Source organism: Myotis davidii, unplaced genomic scaffold (assembly GCF_000327345.1).
Source record: "Myotis davidii unplaced genomic scaffold, ASM32734v1 scaffold268, whole genome shotgun sequence".
Classification (NCBI taxonomy): Eukaryota; Metazoa; Chordata; class Mammalia; order Chiroptera; family Vespertilionidae; genus Myotis; species Myotis davidii.
The window spans coordinates 1,726,896-1,747,629 of NW_006383015.1; the positions used below are offsets into that span (position 1 = coordinate 1,726,896).

Below are 20,734 nucleotides of genomic sequence, written 5' to 3' on the forward strand. Positions count from 1 at the left end.
CGACTCCATCCACACCTTTGGGGACCCCTGGACCTGCTGGTGTTGGACCCCAGCACATCAAGTCATATTTGAAAACAGTTCCCTTGTGACCCAGCACTGGACAACTATATAGGAAGACTATGAGCCTCTTAAAAATATCTTCCTGACATGCTTTATGTGACGTACTCATTTCTCTGTGGTAAAATTTTAAAATCTAGGCAAGGACAGCACTCTAACCCAGGCCATGATGCTGTCTCCAGAAGCCACCTATACACTGTTCCTACTACATCAGAGGATGTCGGAGGCTTTCTGGGTGTTCTCTATAACCCCAGTGCTAACATAGATCTGTTATTATGTGTTCTATTTACGACTGTAGAAGACACAGGTTCTCAGCTTAGAAAATGGGAAGAAGGCATAAATTAGTGTATTTCTAAAGTGAGAGAAAAAGAGGATCCATGAGTTTGGTGCCCCTAGACAGACTGTGCACTCCTTAGATGCAAGGCCTTTTATCTGAATCCAAGTTGTAGGTGTTCAATTAGTGTTTGCTGAAGGACGACCTTGGACAGGGAGAGCATGACAACTCACGTACACTCCAAAGATTTTTCCTGGCCCATGTAGAAGGTATTTACATTTTTCATAAATTAAGTTTAAAAAATTTTTGTCACTACTATTCATTTTTCTGTTTTTTTTTTAAATAGGTCTTAAATGACTTAAGCTAGAAATCCGAATCCTTGTTATTGAAATAGTCGTTAACTCTGAGTTGTTCACTGCATTCACTGCACCTCTTTGGAGTTCACCAGTGAATCAGTAAGCAGGCCTGCCTAATAATGCTAAATGAATGACTATGGCAGTAAAAGCTCCAGAGGAGAAACTAGATCCCTCTGTAATGTTTATTAAGCTCTCAGGACATCTAGGTATTTAATATTGGAGGATCATCAAGAAACACATTTTTCCATATCTCTGTGAGCAGCAATTCACCTCTCTGACACCCAGGTATATGCCTAATTCAGTGGCTCTACATCCTTTGACCCACAAAGGCATTATTATTTATATACTAAGTCTTGGCAAACTGCTCTCCACAAAAGCAGCAAGCTCAACGAGCCCCTGAAACCCAGTGCCTCAATTCCTGGATATCTTTATTCAGTTTTTTCCATCTCCTTTTCACTTTTCATCTCATCTTTGTTCCCACTTTTCGATCTCAGTAGGTGAGCAGTTAGCAGCATTCTGAAATAAGTAGAAAATCTTTCAGGTTCCCTGATTCTCTGTGGGTGGCACAGAGGGCTATGTTGCTGGATGCAAGCCACACTTATTGGAGCCTCAGACATGGCCTTGATCATCCATAGGCATATGTGATGGATAGCTATTCCACCAGTCTACTCAGCCATCCATCTCTGTAGGAAAACGACAGTGATAGCTGGGGAGAGTGCAGCTGACATCAGCAAAAATGACCACAAGAGTCAGATGAAAAGGCAGCAGAGGAAGGGAATTGGTTTTTAATCTGCTCGCTGAGGCCTTTTGTGAATAAGGGCAATTCTAGTCACTTTGGTCCAGATACTTTGCAAATCTTTCAATGCAAAGAAAATGGCATCTCTCTAGGGGTAGGCAGCCATAAAAGTTTAGCATAGCTGGTAGGTCAAGAATATTGATTATCTAACTTTCCTCACATTCTGAAAGATGGAAACTTAAACTGAGGCAAACTAAATCCACACCATCCATCGGGTGATTGGGTCTATTTTATAGATTGGAACATTATTATTGAAAACGTTTCCACTGCACCTACAACAAAGTCAATGAAAGTAACACAGTTCTTACGGTCTGGAATATACAACCTTGGTATAATTTTGCTTTGAACATAAAATTAAAGTACAAATGTGGGTAATAGTTCCAGGTAATTTATATGATTTATAAAAGAGTACCTTTGTAGAAAAATGGGTTATCTCAAGAGTGTAATTTTATATGAGAGCAATAGTAATAAGCAAATATAACCTTGTAGTGCCACTTATATCATTTATTAATGGCAGAAGTAATATCAACATTATGAATTTCTTATATGATTGTAGTGGTTTAATACTGCACCCCAAAATAGACATTTGTCTGGAATTTTAGAATGTGGCCTTATTAGACTAAGTGTCTTTGCAGATGTAATTAATGTAAATATTCAAATAATCTCATTTGAGATGAGATTATCCTGGATGGCTTTAAATACATTATCTATATCTCTATCAATATAAATGAATATTGATCACATAATTAAAAATTATCATGGTCCAGGTATGCTCCTAATAACAGAGAATCAAAATACATAATGGCTGTTCTTCTTCTCATCATGCAGATACCTTTTCAAATATCATCTACTCGGAAGTCTTTCCTAGCTACCCTGTCTAACACAGTTTCTCCTCCTGTCCTACCATCACTCTCTACGCCAGCAGAGGACTCTGGTGCTCATCTCCAGACCAGGATCCCTCACATTCTTCCAGAACTTACTCCTCTAATCCCATGACATCATTAGGTAACTCCTTGCATGTGGTGCTCTCAGTCACTGGACAAAGCAAAAACCAGAGGTGTGAACCCTGACCACAGGAGTCTGCAACATGGAAAGATCAATGATGTCTCACTGAGATTAATTTAGAATAAGCAATAAATACATTAACTAAATACTTACCTTTTATGTGAAAGGGAAAATGAGTGGGAGAAACAAGATCCCAAAAATCAGGAAAGACCCTCTGACACCTGAAGAGTGTCCAGGAGCAAATGTGAACTTTTATACGCCTGCGGTTCTGCCTCAGGAGTCAATTCTTATCAGTCCAATAAAAAGAAACCATTGCCAGAAGCCCTACAGTATTGTATGCAAGCCCTGAATCTCTTTTTCTCCTTGAAGCTTTAGAAAATGGCAATGCAATCAATTATCATAGTGCTTTATTATTTATAACACATTTTCACATTTCTCATGTCACTAGATTAAAAAAAAACACCCTAAGAGGTGTGCTTGGTGAGTTTCATGGTGAGTGAGAAAGGTGAAGTTCAGAGGGATAAGGAACTGGCTCAAGGTTGAACAGCTGGTAAATATCAGATTTGGGACTCGATCACCCATTCTTCATTCTTCAGATTGTATCCTCTAATACTGATATCTCACTTCATGTAATATGTATTTTATTACAGTTTACACGTGTGTTTATAAGTATAGATGTGTGCATATTTACAACATTATAAAATACGTTGTTATACTTATATATGAATACACATTCATAATGTACTATGATACACTTGACACATTTAATATTGACACATTTAATACTGACACATTTAATACCATATGACCATTTCTTAAGTTGGCAGTTTTTAAAGGTCCAAAAATGCAAAGGGAGTGATGGGGAAAGAAATCACTGAATAATGTCTCGTCCGCCAGTTCTTTGAGAAACTGCTGGGCATTCAGTCATTTGAGTGGGAGCATCCCATCTTGAAAGGCTTACCACCCGGAACACTGGAGTTGACCTTCAGGCCACTGAATCTGGCTAAATCTCCCCAGAGTTTGCAGCCTCTGGCTGAGTTGTGAAATAGTCTAGAACTTTCAGGCAGGCTTATCCACCGTTTGGCTAGGACTAGGTAGTAGAATGCCCCAAAGGGCCTGCAGTTGACTTTTTAGATCAAGTGGCATTTTGGACAACAGTAGTCCTTTAATTCGTCTAAAGTAGTGGTTTTGCAACAGAGGATAATTTTGCCCTCTTCCTAGGGATTATTTGGGAATATCTTCTGACATTTTTGGTTGTTACAACTGGAAGAGTGATGCTACTGGCAACTAGTGGGTAGAGGCCAGGGGTACTGCTGAACAATGCACAGGACAGTCCCCACAACAAAGAATTATCCAGCCCAGGAGGTGATTGTGCTGAGGTTGAGAAACCCTGATCTAAAGTACTTAAGGTATGTTGAGGTGTTGAAGTCCATCAATTTCCTCCCCACACCAGCCAGACCTCACCCTGAGTCCATTTAGCCAACTAGAAGCTCCAGTTTGCTTAAACTCCAAATTAAGCCTGGACTTAATTAAATTAAATACATACCCCAGTACTGAAACCACAAATAAAAGAAAAAGAAGACTGTCATAAAAGTCAAGATAGTGGTTACAGTAAGAAAGGTGAATGCAGACGACTTCTAGGGTGCCCCACAATGTTCTATGTCTTGCCTTGAATGGTGATTACTCTGAGATTGACTTTGTAGTAATTTATTAAGATTGTTTTATAGTTAGTGCACTTTTCTTTATATGTGTTATATTTCAAAATGGTAAAATATTTTAAAACAACTCACCTTGCCCAGCTGCTGTGGTTCATTTGGTGGAGCATTGTCCCATGCACCAGGAGGTTGCTAGTTTGATTCCTCTCTGAGGTTGCAGGCTCAATCCGTAGTAGTGGGCATGCATGAAGCAGCTGATTGATGTTTCTATCTCTGTATCCCTTTCCCTTCCTCTCTCTGAAATCAAGTTAAGATATATACTTTTAAAAAAATACCTTAGTGATTTCCCTCTATTTTGTAATAATTAGACTAACGAGATATTACTGATATTAGTGACCCTGCTAAATTCATATTGAATGACACAGAATTGAACAATTGTTGAAGTCTAGTCGCTAAATTAGAAATCCCATTAGCACCTTAAGTTCTTTTTATTCTTGGTCTTCAAAGCTTGTTGCTCACTAACCTCTAAATGTACACAGAAGGGTGTACACACATACAACCTGAATATTGAATAATTAATGGACATTGAGAAATAACTAGAAAAGGAGCCAAATTTCCAATGGCTACTGACCAGTACATTTCCTCCCAAAGCTTGGTGATTCCCAACCAGAAGAAGCAAGAGCATGCCCCATTGGGAAGGATACAGCAAAATCACCTAGAGATCATTGGTATTTTTCTAAATTTTAAAAATTTAATTACTTATTAGCTATATAAAGAGAACACATGCATATAGTTCTTTAAAATCATAGAATACTAGGCGACATAATGAAAAATACTCCTGCCATATTTTTCGCCATGCCCAGGACATCATCCCAGAGGCCACCACTGTTAACCCTGTCAGGTGTTAATATTTACCCTCATATTTCCAGGTAACAAGCTCATGACCTAAATTCTTTATTTATCACACATTATCTTCTTAACTTCCTGCAGTGGTAGATGACGAGTTTTCTGACTTCTCTGTCTTTCTCTTAGATTTGTAACATTTTTTATTAAAAAACTAGAGGCCCAGTGCATGAAATTCATGCACTTGGGGGCAGGGGGAAGTCCCTCAGCCCAGCCTGCACCCTCTTGCAGTCTGGAAGCCCTCGGGGGATGTCTGACTGATGGCTTAGGGCCGTGGGGAGAGGACTTAAGCCGTCAGTTGGACATCCTTAGCACTGCCACGGAGGTGGGAGAGGCTCCTGCTCCCAACCCTGTGCTCACCAGTTGTGAGCCTGACTTCTGGCTGAGCGGCGCACCCCCTGGGGAAGCACACTGACCACCAGGGGGCAGCTCCTGTGTTGAGTGAGATTGGGCCGAAACCAGCTCTTCAACATCCCCTGAGGGGTCCCGAATTGCAATAGGGCACAGGCCAGGCTGAGGGACCCCACTGGTTCACGATTGAGGCTGGGGAGGGACACGGGAGGTTGTAGGTAAAAGCCTTTATCTACAGGCTTTCAACCCATCCAGCCAGGGAGGGACTGTGGGAGGGCTCCAGGGTGTGTCCAGCCCATCTAACTCAATCCCGATCGGCTGGACTGCAGCAGCAAGCTAACCTAACAGTTGGAGCATCTGCCCTCTGGTAGTCAGTACATGTTATAGTGACTGGTTGACCAGTCAACTGTCTGCCCCCTGGTGGTCAGTGCAGTGGTTGAGTGGCCTTAGCATATCTTTAGCATACTACACTTTGATTGGTTGAGCAGACCACCAGACACTTAGCATATTAGGCTTTTATTATATTGGATGTGAATACTGTTCATTCCTGAGCCAAGGAGCACACTTTAGTAATTTTTTTTTCTCTTGTTTAACTTTTGCTTTTCCTTGAGTAATAATTACATCATTTTTATCTGCTTAGTGTTCTATAAAAAGAGTACTCATTTATTTTGGTCAGGTGCTCCAACATATCTTTCTAATGTCTGTTAATATATTTTCAAAATAATCAAATAGTTAATGCACCATTTCCATTTTCCCCCTTGGAGACCTCATTCCCACAGCCTTGTATTCTCCTCTGGTTGCTTTTGAGAAAAATTCTGATGCCCTTCTTGGCATTTGATCCTGATTTATTTATTCACTTTGCTGGAGCACATGGTCCAGTATCTTACTAATACAATTATTTCCCACTAGAATTTGAAATCATTGTTCTTTAGTCTATTCGCTTCCTATGTTGCTGTTGAGAAGTCTCATGCAGCATTATTGGTCATCTTTTTTTCTATGATTCTCATTCTCTCTCTCTCTCTATCTATCTATCTATCTATCATCTCTAACATTTTAAATATCATTCTTTACCTCCAGGGTTCTAAAGTTCTATAGTAATGGGCCTAGGTTAAGTTTGGTGTGTGTGTGTGTGTGTGTGTGTGTGTGTGTGTGTATCCATTTCATAAATAAAATGTCCACTTAATTTATTTTTTCATGGAGGACAAATGAAAGAATAGTATTCATAAAATGTCACATGTTGGAGGTCAGAGCTCTCTCATGAGCAACTAGAGGGCTCTGTATGCTGAGACCTTTAGCCGCTGGAAAGAGAGGCCTCTGTCCTGTGGCCACAGTCCTGGTAGCAGAGGACAAGAGGAACTGCTGGTCTACATCTAGGAACCTAGGAACAAGGGGAAACAAGAGTGTCTTTTTTAGTGTGCTAGGCCTGAATACAGACCCTCTAGAAGCAGAATTGCAAACAGGATGAAGAGGCTAGAAATTCCACTAACTCTTCATCTTCTCTGGTCTTAGCTTCACTTAGCCCACCTCCGTACCCCAAGTCTGAAGTTTTTTCTGGTTGATTTTTTTCCAGTAACCAAGCTTTCTACGTTCCTCTTGGTTTGGAGGAGTTCAGTGACTTTGTTTCATAGGAAAGGGAATGAGATCGAGGGCAGCGACTCCTTTATCTACAGGCTTTCAACCCATCTGGCTTTGTTTCATCTAAGGCTCACCTCCACTTCCCTCAGGACTTGGTGTCCTTAGAGTTTGTTCTGCTGGGAAAGTAGTTTTGTTTCTTTTATATTCTTTAAATAGTAGATGGATATAGATACATATAGAGAGATATAGAGATATAGAGATACCTTAACTATTACTCACAGATTTTTAAAATGCTTCTTCTGATCCCTGCATGCATTTTGGGTATTTTCCTATTTCTATCTTTCAAAAGTTTCTAGAAATCTCTTGTCCTCCACTGCCTTTCTGTCCTTGTGGCTTTATACCTTCTTAAAATATCATTACTGTCATGTTGGGTCTTTTCTACAAAGGAGAGAAAATAAGAGTAGTCAATCCATCATTTTCTCCCACTCATCCTTTCTTTATAATCTCTGTGAAATGTTGAACAACTAGGCAACCAGGTTCAATAGGCAGATCTTGAGTTTAAGGTTAAACCTCCCTGTTTCAAATTTCAGCTTTGTTACTTAGTGAGTGTGTGATGTTCTGCATGTCACTCAAACATCCTGCCAAGTTCAGCAGAGATGCCTAGGAAAACATTGACTGAAAAGCATCCATCTAATTGGGTAATTAGAAGGTCATTGGTGACCTTCATTGGAGCAGTTCCCATAGAGTGACAAGGGCAGAAGCCAGGCTGCACTGGGATTTATCCATTAATTATGCTTCTGTCTTCTGTGCAAGGCTCCTCCAGCACAGTTTCTAGCAAAGCTGTGAGCTACCCACACCTTTGGTCTCTGCTTACTTTGCCAGCTGCTCTAGTGCTTCAAATGTGCTACCACGTGTATGCATGCTTTTCCTCCAAGGCTCATATAAGCCAGCTGTTGCAACAAGCTTCAAAATGCTCCCTGCAAACTGGCAGGAGTCTGGATGCCTTTGGAGCTCCAAAGGGACAAGGTACAAACAGTGTAGCAGGAAAATTGCTTTGGGAAGGCAATGTGGAAGAGAAGGTCAGAGGAAGGAGCAGCTCAGCATGGAAAATAATGGCCTGCTGCCAACTAATATAGTTGGAGAAAAAATATGACAGCCAGAGCAACGAGAAAGAAGCCACTGAGTCTTTTTTGGTGTGCTAGGTGACCAAACCTGAAGTAGTTTGCTCAGGCCTCCCATCATAACTCCAGCCCAAAGGAAGATGCTGATGGAGAATATGTGTGGCCTATGGAAGACAGACATACAGTGGGTCGCCTTGGTTACTTGCAGCTCTTTGGCAGCGGTAGGTGATCTCATCCTAGACCAGCCGTGGGCAAACTACGGCCCGCGGGCCGGATCCGGCCCGTTTGAAATGAATAAAACTAAAAAAAAAAATAAGACTGTACCCTTTTATGTAATGATGTTTACTTTGAATTTATATTAGTTCACACAAACACTCCATCCATGCTTTTGTTCCGGCCCTCCGGTCCAGTTTAAGAACCCATCGTGGCCCTTGAGTCAAAAAGTTTGCCCACCCCTGTAAGTGTGTTCTGACCTTCAGAGAAAGAAATTCTATAAGGCACCATTTTAGGAAGGCTTAGGTTGTGACGTTTTATGGGCAGTCCCAGAGCTCCTTTCTGGGGCCCTCAGTTCTAATCTGTTTTGTTACCTCAATTGCAATGTTGTTTGTTTGGTGATTTTACAGCACAACCCATTTTCATAAACTGTTGCCCAGCTGCACACACTGGTGGAAAACCAGCTGAAACAAAAATGCCATTATTTATTCTGTTCAGAAAAGAATTTAAAATTCTGGAGACTGGGGAATAGTAAAATGAGAAGCTAAAATAATATTTCTTAGCATAGAAGTTCAATGCGAATTTTGAGACCTAGGTACTAGTACCTGAAGAATGTTTCTTATTGACCTTTTTTTTACTTATGGAGCAAAAGACTCATAGATAATGTGATCTCGTTGAAGTTTATTCTAACTGACTTTTAAAAATACTTCTTAATATTGCTTATATAATTCTCCTAGAATGTGCTCATTTTAATCATCAGTCAGCATTTTATTATATTATAATCCTTAATTGATTGACGTTTAATCACAGTCTTTGTATTTTACTGTCCCTTGTCTCATAAGAGGCAATTTTCTCTTTACTGTAGTTTAACAGCTGATGAAAAAGATTTAAGGAAACCTATAAACTTAAGATTGGTTAATGGTCCCTTATAAAAGAATATTATACTTCGAGGATCCATTGCACAGATGTGGTGCTCAATTGTAGAAATGTGCATGGGGTTTATTAAATTACAGCACAAATCTTCAGTCTTCTGAGTTATTGTCCATGTTGGTATTGTTAGGCAAATGGGGAGACACATTATTGCTTCCAGTTGTTCCCATTACTGTGGTGTGATGCAGGCGGCGACAGCTGGCACAGCGCTGCAGGCAGCGAGGAGCTGCAGCAGCTGCCGGGACAGACAGCCCGGGAAGGTCCAGCTGCGCTGAGTCAGGGCTGGGCAGCTCCTCCAAGGTGTCCAGGACGTGGAAAGTAAATAAACAAACCACTCTGGCTGCCAGAGACAGCGGGAGAAAGAGGCAGAGAGTAGCTCATACAGAAAATGGACTTTCTGGACTATTTCTGGATTTATGACTTCTTGGGTCCCCTGAGTACCGCTGCAACTTTGTTTTGTTATGTCTCTCATTTGTAAGGGTCTCATTGTATTGTCCAAAGCCTAGTTCTGTTTAAAATGGCCTTTCCAGATGACCGCTGTCTAGGCTACTCTTCCATTTGGATGTGAAATGTTTAGCTAATTTTAGGGGAAAAAAGTGAGCTAATATTATTGTTATCTGATAACTACGCCTTTATCCAATATTTGTTAACCAAATGCTTGCCATATCCCAGAACCAGTGTCCTATATTTTCAGGATACAAAAATGTGACAGACCCCCTTCCCTCAAGGAATTGTTTAGTAAAGGGAGATGTCCATGCGAATAAATTAATGCAGCAAAATGTCATCGCTGAGAGAGATGCTTATATAGGATATGATCGATGGGACCCAAAATGAAATTCAAACCTACACAGGCTGGAGCAAAGGGCCAGAAAATTCATATATTCTGTCAACATGTATTTGTTTGTTTGTGAACAGGTTTTATTACAGAGGGGACAGGGCTCAGTCCTTCTTGGCTGCTGCCTTCCTCACGGCTGCAAGGACTTTGCTCAGGACCTCTCTCTTCCTCTTAGAATGGGTGTGTGTCCCCATCCTTTTCCTGATGAATTTTAGGGCCTTCTCATCCTTGGAGACCATGAGCAGCAACATGGGCGCTGCTGACAGGAAGTAAAGCCACATACCTCCAGGATCATGTCCCATAGGAACTTGGTGAGACGCCCGCGGTGGCTGCGCCTCAGCGTCCTCATGTTCTTGGTCACCTTGTGGGCCTTGATGAGGCTCCCGGTCATGGGGTAGCTCAGAGCCAGGCCTGCTGCTCCTCAATGGCTGCTGCAGTGGAAGTAGGTCAACAATTAAGTACCTACTGTGTGCTAGACACTGGAGGTACAAAAATGGTACAAAGATGAATGAAACAGGATGTATATCTTTCTATTTTCTTCATCCTTCCTCTAGGATTGTGTTTGTTCCCACCATCCTATGATTTATTCTGATGAAGGTCCCTCAAGACTTCCCCTTGCCCACGCAAATGGCAGAGGCAACTGATAAAACTGAGCAATCCTTCCTTCTTGGAGCACTTTCTTTTCTAGAATGCTTGCACCTGATGGGCAGTATTTCTTAGTTTCCTCTGAAGCCTCTTTAGCCTCTGCTTCACCTCTAAATGATTGAATAATAGACCACAGTACTTACTGATATTTAAAATAATTAGTTCCTTTCTTTGTTTATTTGTTAACATTTTCTTCCTTTCCCCCTGTATTCTTTGTGCTTAGAATATTGTGTGGCACATTACTGCTGAATAAATATTGTTTCAATATATGGGGGATGGGGGAGGAGGGGAGGAAGGAGAGCTCACTGTTGAGAAGTCAGTTACATGGATAATGATAATACAACTAGAGGTCCCTCAGCCTGGCCTGTGGGTATCAGAACAAAACTGGCTCTCTGACACCCCCTGAGGGGTCCCGGATTGCAAGAGGACGCAGGCCAGGCTGAGGGACCTAGTATGCATATAAGATCTTTGGTTAATCTCTTTCTGCCCTTCCCCCTCCCCGCTTCCCTCTAAGATTCATCAGTCTGTTCCATGTTTCCATGCCTGTGAATTGAGCATCTGCGTCCTGGTGGTCATTGCACATCATAGTTACTGGTTGAATGGTGAACGGTCAGAATCTCTTAGGTTTTTATATCCTATTTAATAAAGAGGGAATATGCTAATTGACTGTCCTGCCCTCAAAGATGGCAGCACCCACAGCCAATAAGGAGGGTATATGCTAATTGACTGCCGCACCCTCAGAGATGGCAGCAGCTACAACCACAAGATGGCAATGCCCAGTCCTCTCAGCCCCGCTGGGGCAGCAGACGTGTGGCCTTGCCAAGTGCCTGCCTCCAGAGTCCCCCAGTCCCTTCAGCCCCCCAGCAGCCCAGGGCCGCCCGAGGCTCAGGTAACCAGGGCCAGCCAAGGCTTGCACTGCTGGCAGTGGCAGCAGCAGAGGTGTGATGGGGCATCGCTTTTCCCTGATCACCGGGTCGCCTCCCGCCCCTGAGGGCTCCTGGACTGTGAGAGGGGGCAGGCCGGGCTGAGGAACCCCTCTTCAGTGCATGAATTTTCATGCACCGGGCCTCTAGCATATAGATAATTGCAGTAAATTGCGGATACTCAAGAGAAAAGTTTCCCGAGCTGAGGCTGGAAATAAATGGCTAAATAAAGGCTTAAGTGTGGAGCTTGAATTTGCAGTCCAAGGGAGCACAAGGGAAGCATGAGCAGGCACAGCCCAGGAGGGAAAGTTCTTATATTATTCTGGAATACATTTCTAGTGGTCTCCATTGACATTATAAGATATAGGGGCAATCATGATGAGCCTATCTCATGAGCCACCTTGAGCTGTTTGTGTATATCTCCAAAGCCGATATGTATTCAGAAGCATGCAAGGCATATGTGATAGCTTTCATTTTTTTCCTTCTCCTCCCCCAGTCAGTCAGTCATTGCTCTTTCTGCAGAAGAGGAAATGATGGCAAAGACCTTGGGCATCCACGCTCCTTTCTTTTGCCCAGCAAACATTTCACCTTTTAACTGCCATCTGTCTTTGTGGTTTAGGAGTGAGGAACTGAAATGAAAGAGGTAGAAACAACTTGGCTGGTTCAGTCATTTTGTTGAAAGATCAATCAGTTCCCTATGAGAAATTTTCTGGGATGGGAACCAAAGTAGCTGACATCCAAAAGCAGCGTCTCCACTACTGGCTCTAACGGTGATGTTCCATTAGCTGTCAGCAGTAATCACACTTACATCCTCTTTCCAAGCCTCCAGCTATGAGGGGACGCTATTACACTCTCCCTGTCTAGTCGCAAAGCACTCGACTACAAAAGCACAAACAGACCAGGCTGAGTGGTGCTGTGAGCATGTCCCTGGCACCAGGGCCTCTCCAGCAGGTGTACACTAACTCACCTGTGCCATACATGGCACAGGCCAACGAGACCAATTGGACACCCCTGTAAAACATCTACCTCCACCCAGATGTGAACTGGGACCCACACCTTTGGACAGCAAGCCACTGCTGCACCTGGAAGGATCTCTCAATTAGCTAATGGCAGAGGCGTCTGCTACCTCTGCCTCTGTTTAGGCAGCCAGCCAGGATTCTGAAGGAAGGCTATCTTGCTTTAGCCTTCTCAAGGAATGTGGTGGTTTGAAAACACACACATATATGTACATGCAGACAAGGTTCTGATGCTTTTTGCTTTTCCCCTTTAAATATATCAGTGGCCTAGCAAAGTATTCATTCATAATGGACCCCCTTAAGGAAGCAGGGAAAAGCTCAGGACATATTGGGTTAACTAATTTTCCCCAGCTTTTGATTTATGGAATGTATCTCCACTCCTCATTTTCATATGAGAGTGGCTATGGCTCTGCACTGAGCCTGGAGCATTAACTCCTTATTAAAAAGAACTTCCAGGTACCCCTGGGCTCAAAGAGGGCCTCAGGTCAGGGTAATTAAAACATAGCCTGGAATAATATGGTCATATGATATGTAGCCCTATAATGAGAGATTATCAATTTATTTTAATTACAGAAAAAGGTGCACACTTCCAAAATAATAAATTGTCTTAGGCACCACGTTTTATTGAATAGATGCCTATCAGAGGGGTTAATTTTCATCTGGAAAACTCCTATTCATTCTTCAATACCCTTTTCTGTTTGTGAAGAAACAGCCCTCATTTGTGAACTCTTGCCAAGACAGAGCTTATCACTTTTTCATTTTCACTCCTATTAAACTTTGTTTATAAATCCCTTTGCAATTTTTACCAAACATGTAGAAATAGTCCCCCTCTTCCTCATTTTCACTCCTATTAAACTTTGTTTATAAATCCCTTTGCAATTTTTACCAAACATGTAGAAATAGTCCCCCTCTTCCTTTAAATGTGCTCTTTCCCATGTGTTTTGAAAGAAGCAGAATCCCTGGTCCTTCTTTGATTTTTATCATCTTTGAGTGAAACATAAATAGAGAATAATTTCTTTATGTAGAACAGTCCAAGGGTCATGATTACTGGGGATACAAAAGGGAATGGTGGGGACTATGAAGAAATGGAGAAAACCGGACTCAACAAAAAGTAGCATCAGCAAATTATTGCTATGAAGAAATGTGAATGACATGTGACCAAATAATTCAATTCTTTAAGAGAAGCCAAAAATACAGGTGTGGGGTTTTTTTTGTTGTTTTTTGTTGTTGTTGTTGTTTTAGGCTAAACCACAAATTATTAAATGTCAGCTCAATGTGGTTTTTTGTTTGTTTGTTTGTTTGTTTTATTTTGTAATACGGTGTCTACTGAATGCAAACCACATTATCTGCTAACATAATGTGGTTCATAGGCTGCCAATTTATAGGCCCTAACTTTTATTGTTTTATCTCCACTCTTGCTCAGTCTCTTCATCACCAGCATCATGTGTTGGCACCATGGAGCAGAGAGGAGGAAGGAGGAAGGATGCTTAGGAGGGAGACTTCACCCCGATGCTCAAGCTTGCCCAGCCATCGTAAGTCATAGGATCACCTTGGTCTTCCACATCTCTCTGACCTTTGCACATACTGTTTCTTCTGCCTGGAAAATCTTCCCAACTTTGAACTCTTATTCATGAGAGAAGGTCCAAATGTCCCAGAAAGTTAGTTCTTTATTTCTTCTCTGTATTCTTTTTGTACTTTAAGGTCTACATTTCAACACTTGAACTGCTGCTATTATTCACTTATATCAATATTCTCAAATCTCAGTAAACATTCTAATAACCTGGAGGGCTTTTTAAAGCAGCCCTGTCAGGTGTGGCTCAGTTGGTTGAACATCATCCCAGGCACCAGAAGGCTACTGGTTTGATTTTCAGTCAGGGCACATGCCCAGGTTGCAGTTTTGATCCCTGATAGGGAGCATGCAAGAGGCTCCTAATCAATGTTTCATTCTCACATAGCTGTTTTTTTTTCTATCTTTCCCTTCCCCTCTTCTTTCTATAAAAATATTTTTTAAAAATTTAAAAACCCACAAAAAACAGACTGCTGGGCTTCACCTTCAGAGTTTCTAATTCAGTTGTTCTGGGATGGGACCCAAGAATTTGCATTTCTAAGAGGTGGCCAGATGTTGCTGGTCTCAGAACTACACTTAGAGAACTACGAAGCTTATACTTGAGGCTATGTATAGCTTATCTGTGGATCTCCAGAGCTGGCACAGTCAATAATACTTTTATTAATGGTATTAATGTCAGTCATTTTGGCTTCCTTATCAAGCCAATCTAACAAACAGCTGCCTAATGTCAATGGGAAAATAGTGGCTGATCCACAATAGTGGCTGATCCATTCACCCTCTTGCATATAACTCTTGTATGCTTGGAAACTAAGGAGTTTGAAAAGCTCTTCGAGTTCATCTAGTTAAATATGAACATTTTATAAATAAAAACACTGAGGCTGTTTATCTTAGCTCAGCTCTTTTATTTTCATTCCAATTTCCAAGGTCAGATTCCTTATATCAGATAAAACTTTGTGGGGTTTTTTCTCTAAAACACTGCTGAGATGTAATAAATATGGAAAATTTCCTGTTGGGATATGTGGAGTGGATTAAAATGATGAACACTGTACAGCAAAATAAGCTTTGACACTCGTTGCATCAGCTATATATTTATATTTTTCCCAGTCACTAAGTTCACATGCTTATGAACCATTCCAGATCTGGATCACAGAGGGTGAAAAATATAGCTAATTAGTTCTGCTTATACTACTTACATTTATCTTGTAATAGTAAAACATTCTTCTTGCAAACCTGAGGATGACACAAATGATACTTGCAAGCCCTATTAATGGATCACATGGCCTGAAACTCTAAAATTAAATATACAGCATATTTTAATATAGATTCCTTGCCCCCAATTTTTTTTAAAATGAAGCAACAACTCTTAGCATGTTAGAGTTCAGTCTTTCTCTACAAATGTTAAAGTTCCTCTCTATTCAGCTTGTCATGTACTGTGGACCTTCATTCCCACCCTGACTCTCACCACTATCCTAGAAGATTTCAACTTCATGCTGATAATTCAACAAATCTAAGTGCTATTTATTGAGTACCTACTGTATGCTACACACTATTTTATGTGGCATAGATCTAGTAGCCAAATAAGATAGTTTTAATGCTTTGCCTCTGAGTAGTTCTGGTCTAGTGTGGACTGGTCCAGTGTGATAAGCACTGTGAAGAAAACAAAGCAGGGAAAGGCAAAGATGGTCATGAAGGGGCGAGGGCCATTTTACACAAAGGGTCAAAGAAGGGACAATTGAGCTTGATCTGTATGAGATGAAGATGGGTGTAGACCTGAGCAGAGAGAACAGCAAGTGCAATGACTCTGAGGTGGGGCTGTCATTTGCAAGAAATGACAAGAAGACCAGTGTGGGTGAAGAGGAAGAAGGGAGGAGGCGATCGGTATGGCTGTGGAAGGGCTGTGCAGCATTGGTCGTGAGGTAAAATGAAATAGACCAGAGTCCTGATGGAAATGGCAATCCTTTCTAGGTAAAGCAGGAAAGTGACATAAACTAATTTGGTTTTTTATAAAGTTCACTCTGGCTGTAGCTGTTGAGAATTGACGTTATGAGATAACGATGGTCAAGAGTAAAAGAGAGGTTAGTCATGAAGCTGCTGTGGTGGCTCTGGGGAGAGAAGGTGGTGCTTTGAACTAAGTGCCTGGGTGGAAGATGTGAGTAAAAGCCCAGTTGTTGATATTTTTTGGAGCCATGCAGCTGTGTTCAATAGTTTGAGTAGGAGCAGAGAGGCCAGAGGACTGGATTAACCTAAGGGTGAATGGCGGTTGGTTTCAGGACAGAAGTAGAGAAGGAAATGGAATAAGAATATTGTGGGTGCCAAGGAAAAGAAGTTTAAATGAAAGGTCAGTGTTTCAGGATGGGAACCAAACAAGAGCTGTCAAATCAATTGAACTGGGCTGATCAATTGAGAACACTGTGGGATTAAAATACATAATTGATGAAGATGAATGGAAAACATAATAACAGTAAAGGATAATAGATGATAGCCAGAGAGTAGAACATTACAGTTTGATTTTAGAGGTCCAGATGAGTTGCTGGTTCTCTGTTTCTTGTAAGTGTCCATTCTCACACTGTACAGTAGTTTATGTATAAAGAATGACTAACCAGAGCACCATCAATTTAGGTTTTATACTTTCTGACTTGTCCTTCACTCCTCACTTTTCGGATTTAAACTCCTGACCTGATTTTTATAGTCCTTCAACTTATCATCCATTTATACCTCTATCTAAGCACCTTTGTTTAGTGGCTGATTAATTTCCTTCTAGTCTAGAAACTTAAGTCTACTTATTAACCACTGATTTCTTCATTTCTCTATAATGCTATAATTCTCTGAATGACCTTGAGGATAACCCCTCTTTCTCTCTGGTTTGATCTGATCCCTAGTACCTCTCATCCTTAGTAACTCAGGTTGTGAGACTTATCTCAGTTTCTCTGATATGTGGGCACCACAGGGTATAGTGTAGCCACAGCAGTGAATTGTACATGTGGATTGGAGGTGAAAGCCTCCAATAAGACAAGAAATTAGGGAGCTAGTAGAATGGAGCAGTAGAATAATCCCCTTTATCATTTTCAGGTTTGTACTACAAACTACAGTGGACTCTCCATACTGCCTCTCAACCCTAGCTTTTCACTGAACCATCACCCAGGTCTCAGATTAATCCCCAGGTGCCACATGCTCATTACAGACCCAAAGTAGCATCTTAAAGGCTTTGGCAACTGAATTGACATTGAAACCATCACCCCCAGAAGTTGAGACAGAAATTGCAATCTGAAAATAACTGGACTGATTTCCTTCTAGAGGAACAAACAAATAGAAAAAGTCAATATTATCTCAAGGATTTTAACAAGATCTAGAATCTAAACAACGGACTGTTAAAAATGTCCAGAATACAATAGAAATTTAATTACAAAGAACTTGGAAAATGTGACTAACTCAAAAGGGAATCAATGAGTGCTGATTGAGATGGCCCAGATGTTAGAATGGTCAGATAAAGCATCTCTTCTACGAACATTCTACAAGGTAAGAGGAAACACTCATTAAATGAATGGAAACACAAAAGTTCTCAGAAGAAAAATAGAAACCATAAATTAAAAATTTAGAAATGGAAGTTGTAATAACTGAAATAAATTTGCATTGCTTTCTAAAAAATTCTCTCCTTTGCCTTTCACTATGCAACCCCTTTCTACATTTTCAATCCTAATCTGATCAATCTTTTTCTGTCTTTCTGTCTTCTATTCTACTCTCCATTACTAATGTCCTTGGTTTTCTTCTTTTGTTTTCACCACATATTTTCATACATAAGCTTATGTGCAACTTATGTACTCTATAATTTGTTTCTCTTTACCTATCACTCATTCGTTATACTACTGCTTTTATTTTTTGGCTTTATCAATTACATTTACTGGGTGACATTGGTCAACATGATCATATAGGTTTCAGTTGTGGGTTTCTATGTTACAAGATCTGTATATTGCACTGTGTGCCCACCACCAAAAACCTTCTCCCATCATCATAAATTAGGGTCCCTTTTATCCCCAACCACCTACTACTGCTTTAGGCTTTTGTTTTCAACACTCCACAGAAACTGCTCCAATTTTGGTAATCAGCAAAACTTTATTACTGCCCTAACCGGTTTGGCTCAGTGGATAGAGTGTCGGCCTGCGGACTGAAGGGTTCTGGGTTCAATTTCAGTCAAGGGCATGTACCTTGGTTGTGGGCACATCCACAGGGGCCGGTGTGCAGGAGGCAGCTAATTGATGTTTCTCTCTCATCGATGTTTCTAATTTTCTATCCCTCTTCCCTCTCGGTAAAAAAAAAAAATTAATAAAACATATTTTTAAAATTTTTTTTAAAAAACCTCTTTATTACTAAAGCTACTGAACAATTTAAATCCATGTTATTGATAGTTTTCTCCTAAAATTGGCAGCAGGGTGCTTAATATATTTATTATCTAAATAAATGAATGACTACTCCCTTAGCACCCACATGAACGACTTTCTTTTTAATTTCTTTACTCTTTTCTATGTGGATTCTTCTTCCTTTTTCCACCTTTTAATTTCTGGGGTTTACCAGAATGTTATCCTCAGCTCACTAGTCTTCCCTCTCCACACATGCTCCTGGAGATCACCTATTGTTTTAACATTTTGTGTAGAGGCTAATGCTATTGACACCCAAATTATTTATCTGTAGCGTCCAAAGCTCCAATTGGGTAGTTCCCCTTAAAAGGCTCACAAACCCAAACCTGATTCTTCTCTTGCATTTTAGCATAGAGAATGCTTTGGTGGCACTATCATCCTTCTGGTACCACCTATAGAAACTTGAGAGAATCACCCCACTCTCACAAACATGTTCTGGTTTTACTTCCTAAGTATTTCTTGAGTCCATGCTCTTTGCTCTATAGCTACTCTTTTGCTTAATTGTCTTAATGCATTTTTTTTTACCTAAAGTTGCAATATACTCCTAATGAGTATTTGAGCTTCCATTCTTCCTCCCCACAGTTTCAAACAGCTGTGGCAAAGGGTTCTTAACAACAGGGTGTCCCCAAAAATGTGTACACACACTTCGAATAATTATAAAGGCAGTGTTTATTAAAATATACTTTGATTTTAAAATTGAGCCATCAGCTGTTAAAGTGTGTGTACATTTTAGGGAGACACCCTGTATAATCATCACTCATTTTTTAAAAACCCATAAGAAGCTTTTACTTTGTGTAGTAATTCCCAAAGCTGTTTTACCTCCCATCTGGCAGCCTCTCTTCATTCCTTTCTTGCCATTCTCTGCCTCACACTTTAAATTCTAACAATTGTCACCTGCTCATAGTTATCAAAATAACCCAGCTTTTTATGATTTCATAAACACTTGTTTTGCTGAATATGTATTCTGTTTTATTAAAACTCTAATAACAATGTTTGTTGAGTACTTACCATGTGTGTGAGGTTGTACCATTATTGCATTTAATCCTCAGAACTACCTGAGCACAGATATTGTAGAGCTGTTATCATTTTAGAGGTTAGAAAACCAAGGAACAAGAAAATAGTTGGCCAAGGATCTAAATACAGGGACTATAACTATAGAAACAGCATACTACCATGCTTAACTATGCCTGAAGTGCTTCTATCCAACTTTCTACACTTAGTTCAAACATCACCTCCAAGAAGACTTCCTTGAATAATGAACACCATCATCCTTCTAACCTTGGCTAGAGGCCTCTCTGCTGGTTTCTCAGAGCACTCAACACATCTCCGATAATAGGGACCATCTTGCATGGCAATGATCTGTTAATGTGTCTTTAGCTCCCACTAGATGTAACTCCTCAGTGTCAGGGATTATGTTTATCTTTGTTTGTATTCATAGAGCCTTGAAAAGTCTTTCATATAGTGGTCACTCAATAAGTAGCTGCTCAGCTAAATGTAAATAGCATTTTAGCCCACACCGTTCTGTTTAAACATTTACTGGAAATTTCTGTTTAAATATCCTCAGTACTTAAGGACAACTTAGATCAAATAGAATTCATACATTCTCCTTACTACTGTCCAAGATTGCTCTTAATGCTTTGATTCTTTACTTGATTAATGTACCAACATCTATTCAGTTAACCAAATCAGAAACCTCTGAATCATCCAAGATTTGTCCCTCTTTTATGCTAAATAATTAACCAATCAGCCCAGCCGGCGTGGCTAAGTGGTTGAGCATCGACCTATGAACCAGGAGATCACAGTTCAATTCACAGCACATGCTCTGGTTGCAGGCTTGATCCCCAGAGTGTGGTGTGCAGGGGACAGCTGATCAATGATTCTTCTTATCATTGATGTTTCTAGCTCTCTCACCCTCTCCCTTCATCTCTCTGAAATCAATAAAAACATATTTTTTAAAAAGTGGTAAATACTATCCCTATGTTCATAGCAGCACAATTTATAGTAGTTAAGATTTGAAAACAGCCTAAATGCCCATCAGCAAATGAGTGGATTAAAAAACTGTGGTACATCTACACAATGGAATACTACATTTCCCCCCCA

The 20,734-nt window shown here is 40.6% G+C and overlaps 1 pseudogene; it reads right to left on the reverse strand.

The window, feature by feature from the left end:
- Positions 1 to 10,175: 10,175 nt before the first annotated feature.
- On the reverse strand, positions 10,176 to 12,619 carry LOC102763965 (annotated as a pseudogene).
- Positions 12,620 to 20,734: the final 8,115 nt, after the last annotated feature.